A 6,975-nucleotide genomic window follows, 5' to 3' on the forward strand; every position below is an offset into this window, starting at 1 on the left:
AGATGAATCCATCATTATGTCTTCCACATGGCAGTTGTATTTTGATGGTTCTTGTACACAAAATAGATCAGGGGTAGGCATATTGTTGGTCACACCTCAAGGAGATTGCATTGCTAAATCATACAAGATAGCCTCTGCATGCACCAACAACATTGTAGAATATGAAGCACTAATCATTGGACTCCACTTGGCTATGCAATGGAAGATATTGGGATTACACGTCTATGGTGATTCCCAACTTGTCATTAAACAAGTCAATGATGAGTATCAAACAAAAGATGTCAAGCTTCTTCCTTATTGTAGTATGGTTGAGGACCTCAAGCAACACTTTACAACAATCAAGTTTGATCGGATTCCACGCACAAAAAATAGAGCTGCAGATGCAATGGCCATTATTGGTTCTCTCCTTTAGATGCTAACACACAGTCATAGATGTGAGTTTTTGGTCAAGCAACTCTTCATAACGGCATATGAACTACCTAAGTCCTAAATGGTGTGTGTACTCATTGGTCTTGAATCCCCTTGGTACCAAGAGATCTTCGCCTACCTGAGAGATAATACCATCCCTCCATACCTCACCAAAACCCAACAACAAACCTTTATCCATCATTGCTCCCGTTACACTATCCTTGGAGACATCCTATTCAAAATGCATTTCGATGGTTCCCTCCTAAGATGTATAGACAAACAAGAGGCTGAATGGGCACTACATGAAGTGCATGAGGGTATCTATGGGGCACATTGGAGTGGTCTCACTTTGGCTAAAAAACTCTTACAAACAGGATACTACTGGCCTACAATGGGAGAAGATGCATATAATTATGTGAAGAAATGTATCCCTTGTTAGAAGCATGGTGACAAGATTCATGCTCCATCACAAGATCTGCATCCTTTTATCACACCTTGACCCTTCTCATAGTGGGAGCTTGATCTCATTGGGAAAATCCACCCTGCATCCTCCAATGGTCACAAATTCATCATCACCACCACTGAATACTTCACCAAGTGGGTGGAGGCCATCTCTCTTACCTTCACCACTTGGAAGCAGATCTCTAAATTCATTTTGAATTATTTAATTTTCTGATATGGAATCCCCAAAGTTACCATCATAGACCTTTCAAGAATCAATATGTTAAAGAGCTCTGTTAGAAGTTTGATATCCAACACCGCTTCTCCACCCCCTATTACCCACAAGGCAATGGTCCAGTTGAGGCTTCTAATAAAACTTTAATCAGAATCCTTAACAAGACCATCAATGAAGTTGGTCGTGAGTGGCACATCCTGCTCTATGGGATTACCACACCTCCATCCACACAACCACAGGCGCCACTCCATATTCCCTTGTCTTTGGCTCCAAAGTTGTCCTCCCTCTTGAGATTGAGATCCCCTCCCTAAGGGTATCCCTGCAAAATATTCTCCCTAACGAGGAATACAAAGTTGCGAGGCTACAAGTGCTAGAATTGCTGGATGAAAGGTGCCTCAAGGCCTTAAACCATCTCCAGGTATATCAAAATCACCTACGTTTGAGCTACAACAAGAAAGTCAGAACCCGAGAATTTGAAGTTGGTGATCTTGTCCTTATGGAAAATCAGAAAAATCTTCAAGAAAGAGAAAAGAAAGGAAAGTTCAAGCCTAATTGTCTTGGACCCTATGTGATCACAAAAAAATATGGATAAGGGGCATATCAGTTGGCTACTCCCAAAGGAGATTAGATGAGCCTATGAACATCATGCACCTGAAGAGATTCTATGCCTAAGTCCTCAAAAGGTCACCAACTGTCTGAAAATCAAGAAAAAAATAAAAAAAATCAAAAAGCACAAAAATACAAAAACAAAAAGAAGAAAAGAAGAAAGAAAATTCAATTCGTCCATTAGTGAAAACCACTTTGTGGCGCTATGGGCAAGTACCTTGGTGAAATCCTGTTCACAGGCGTCAAGGTAAATAATCTAGATACATCGTCTATCAGGTCAGACTCTATCTTCCCCACCCACCCACCTGATATTCATATTCTTTAAATTGAATATTATGACGTCTTTTGCATTTCCCCGCCCCTTGCCAATGAGAAGGATTGTATAAGCCTATTTAAATGACCAATCTATGCAGGAAAAGTCCCCCCGTGATCTAAATTGAAGGGGGTGAATTGATATACGCGGAGACAATGAATGAAAGTGTGTGAAATTAATTGACACGACTCAAGCAATCAGAATCGTTATCCCAATATGCTCTGATGAGACATGAGTCATTACATGACCTTCCATACTTTTCCACATTCCACCTACTTACATGCAACCACTTGTCTCCTTCATTCTTTAATCCACACCATTGCATAAACCTTCTCCCACGACATCCATCACCCTGATTGCTGGTGGTTGTCTCCTTCATTCTATCAAGAAAAATTTATTCGATGGCCTTGCCATCCCTCTCCCAACAAAAGGAAAAGGAACAAGGTGCTCCTGACCACCTCCATAGATGCCACGATTCATTTTAGTATCCTTTGCAATAACCCTACCCCCTCTCCCTCACTAAACTATCCTCAACAGTCAAATTATCCATTTTCTCCCAGCATATGATGATGAGTCTTTACCCAAATCATGAATAAGGACCATCCCATCAAACTGAGCTTTCATCCCATCCAACTGAGATGTCATCCCGGTAAACTGAGCTTAGTTCCCAGTCTTGAGCTTAGGCTTCTTCTTGACTTGTGCGTTATTCAAAAACTCATCCACATGTACTCCATCAAGTCTCAACAATCAAGCATCACAACTGTACTCATGTGTCCATGCCATATGCTCTATTGCCTGTTTAGATCCATCAGTTACTCTTGCCCATCGGGATGCATCCTTCCCCTATCCAACAGTACATTCACAAATCCTAAGTCCTACTCTTGGAAAGAGATGTCAGTTGTCCTTGTGCATTTTGTTTGCATGAATTGATCTGTTTTCTTTGATTTGCATCACTGTGTCTTATGACTATCCCTACCCATAGCTTCCAGGAATCAGTCGATATCTTGGTATGTTATAGAAAGGGGCATACTAGGGCATGTTTTGTGGTATGGTGTGTTTTAAGGTCTCTCTCGTACGAACCTACAACCCTGTACCTACATCTATATGGTGTTTACACGGTTGCGTACTAGATATTCCTATTTGTCTAAGAGTCAGTCCATGCATTGGATTTTTCATAACATCATGGTTCCTATAATTAGTGGTGTAGACTATCCTTGGAAAAATCAAAACTAAGTTTTCTCTCCACATTTTTCACAACAAATCCCTCCCATTCACTCATCCACATTTCATCCTATCACTATGCATTTTGGACACATCAATTTATTCATTTTCTTAATTTCTTCTAATCCCATGTTGTTGTACTATGGTTGGCACATTTAAAAAAAAATCACTTCATTGTGCATTATCATTTAACATCAATTGCATTTTCCATTTAAATTGCATAATCGTTAGTTGCATTATCATTTTATTATCAACATAAACACTTTGTTTATTTAATAGCATTTAATCGCATTATTCATTACAAACATGTAAAAATGGTACATACAATCTAGACTATCTATCGAAATGTATCTGTCATGCATGTTCACAATCACACATTGTAGGTTCATAATAATGTAAGGTTAATTAAAGCCCATTCTAACATTAGCATCTTATATAGCATCATTTTATCCAACACATCATGCAGTCATTCATTCTGGGACACTTTATAAATGACAAGAAATTTAACAGCCTAAAAAAGTAAAGTTCATGACAACAGTACCAGGTCAGATCAGCTATCAAATCCTTGGTCTATGGTCAAAGAAAATAAAAAATAATGGAAAAATCAATAAGTCCAGAAAAAATCATTAAGAAAATATTTGATCAATTTTTCAAATTAAATGTAGAAAGTACTGTTATTCCATATTAATTTGCAAACAAGATGATTAGACATTTTGGGTGTGGATGTGTTTTTCATTATAGATTATAAATTTGGTCCCAAAAGGCGCAACCTCCGGGATTTATTCTTCAGATATCAACACATAAAAATCTAGAAAATATGCACATCATATCATCCACATGCATCCCGCATCCAAAAACATGTTAGACAACATATGCATACATATAAAATCATCCACATGCATCTTGCATCCACAAACATGCCAACAACATTACATATCATATAATATACACATATGCATCCATCCCGCATCACAAAACGTCAGATAATATCCATCACATGCATCAATAATCATAGCATCATCCATCACATAATAAAATAATAATCAAAGTCCATCAAAGTCCATAATGAAGTCCATACATGCATATACGCTGCCAAAATCACATCTCATATATATATATATATATATAAAATCAGTGAATGTGTCAATCATGGTACACTGATATAAATCCCCAAAGGGTCAAAATACAATGTCACATATAATGGGGCTTGGCCACACTCCTTGTCTCCTCATCTCCATCCCCTCTCCTAGTTGTGCCTCTAGATGGTCTGACATCCCCTCTAGGTGGCCTCATACCCACTAATCCTTTTGTCTGTTGGCTTTGGGTCGGACGTTGACTCCAAGTCCCCTGAGATCGCCTCCTATCAATATAAGATGCAGCTCTTTGATCCACCAACACCACCCCATGGTAAAAGCCTCTATAATAGGCTGCCTCTCTCACTAATCTCTTTGTCCTTCTCTTGTACTTAGTGTACTCACTGAATACCTATGAAAATCCGGTGGGCTCTAATAATTGATGGGCTGCATCTCACTCTACCCGCAACCTCCCTGCATATACCTCTACCGTAATGAGTCACACCCGAAGTGCATCCATCTCCCCATCCAAACTCTCCAACTCTGTCCTAAGCTGCATGATGGCCCCCCCACTCCTGGCCTCCTCTAGTATCTAATCTATATCATCCCTTTCCTCCCTCAAAGCTACCACCTTTGCTCGAGCTACCTCCAAGCTCTCCACCAGGTCATATGTCTCCCCCCTCAACCATGTGACCTCTAACTACAGGTTGTCTTCCCTCGCCCTCTCCACCTGTATATCCTCCTCTTATCTCCTATACCTCTCCCTGAAAACATCCAGTCCCTGTAGCTCATCTTCCAAGCTCCTATCCCTAGCCCGAGAACCATCGCTCTCCCATACAACTTTGTCGTACTCATCCCTCGATACTCTCTCCTCTACTACCCCCTATGCTTGTACCTATACTGGTACTCCCTCACCTTGTGCTTGTATGTATGGGATGTCCATCGGATTTCCTCCATCCCCTCCCTCTCTCTCTCTCCCCCAATTGACCCAACTTGTGTGGCCGGAGGTTGGATTAGTGTCTACTTCCCCCTCACCTCCTCTGCTGACCTCCTCCTTTCCTCACCCCTCCTGTCCTTCCCCCTCCACTCCTTTGACCTTTTCCTCCATCCCCTCCCGCTGTTGCTACTTCCCTGTCCGTCGAACCCTCATCCTCCCCCCCTATGACCTCATCAATCGATGGTCGTACCTCATCCTCCTCCAGAACTCTGGGAATAGTAAGTCGGATTGGAAAGTGAGACTCCCACCAGCTCCTATATGCGTCAATCATCCTTGCATCATCTCTCACCTTCCTCCACTCATTCCACACTCTGCTAGCTTCACCCTCCCAACTCACTCAAACCTCCAAAGGGCTAATAGATTTCCCCCATGTCCCAGTCTTGCGAGTGATCCTCAAATATAACTGCTTTGCCTCCACTGTATCCTGTATATATTGCTCAATGACATGAACTGAACAACCGAATAATCACATCTCAGACTGTGCCTAGTGTAGCTGCCAGTCCCCTCTCCATCTCTCGCAACCTAAAAAGGGCCTCTAGTTGAAGAACATCAGCTCATCAAACACCCTCCTCCAAAACCATATCGCCCCAAGCCTGGTATAGTGGAGCAGTCCCCTGTATCAGTCCACATATGGGAACCGTCATCATCTATCCTGAACCCCCACTAACTGTGCCACTGCAATATGCTGCCATGCCCATATATACAAAAGAGTCACTCCTACAGAAAGACTATGATACTCTCGATACAGAATTAAAATCATGTCATGGTACAAATGCCCCAACATAGCCACTCCCCACATATACTCCATACAATCATGTACCATGTAGTACACACACCCACTACACCCTATCAGAAAACCATGTCCACCGAGATCTGGCTTCACTCACCCACTGATCAATCCATAAATCACGAGCACTAGGCGTGGAATGTGCCTAATCCACATTGCCTGCCCAAGATGTAATTATATCCCATCCATCGACAATCTATCATAATCACACACCTGATAAAGATAGAACTGTGCTACATCTAGCCGATACTCAGGAATAATGTCGTAAATGGGGATCTTCAAGATCCTCTAGATGTCTAATTGTGTGATGGTAGCCTCTCCCGTAGGCAAGTGAAAGGTATAAGTCTTTCTATCCCATCGCTCCACTAAGGTAGTCATCATAGCTGAATGTACCTTGATCCTCAACTATCGGCAAACCGTGCTGAATATCTCCCGCTCATCTGATCACAACTTCCTATATAGCCTCATGATCACCGACCAATGCTCACGTGATGGAAGTGGTCCTAGATCCTCTTGCACCCAGTTAATCCACTTCATTATCCTAATCATCTTTTATTCTATCAAATTCTAACCTATAATATACCCCTGGGGCATCTATGTGCCCCGTTGAGCCTTGTCAATCCCTATTCCATCTTTCATTTTCTCATCTCTACTCACCCAGTGCATGCGCTAAATCAGTCACGCGCATGCACTAAAACCATGGCGCATGTGCTATGCCATAGACAGAGGCACTAATATACAAACCTCCACCACTTTGACCCCATTGACCCCTCTCTCGCATCGACCAGTGTGAGCGCACGTGCTAACTATGTGCGCCTACCCTGATTCCCTTTGCTTACCTCTACCCCATGAGTGCTTGTGCATGCACTAATCTAGGGCAGTGGCACTGAAATG

This window comes from Cryptomeria japonica, chromosome 2, assembly GCF_030272615.1.
Source record: "Cryptomeria japonica chromosome 2, Sugi_1.0, whole genome shotgun sequence".
NCBI classification, from domain to species: domain Eukaryota; kingdom Viridiplantae; phylum Streptophyta; class Pinopsida; order Cupressales; family Cupressaceae; genus Cryptomeria; species Cryptomeria japonica.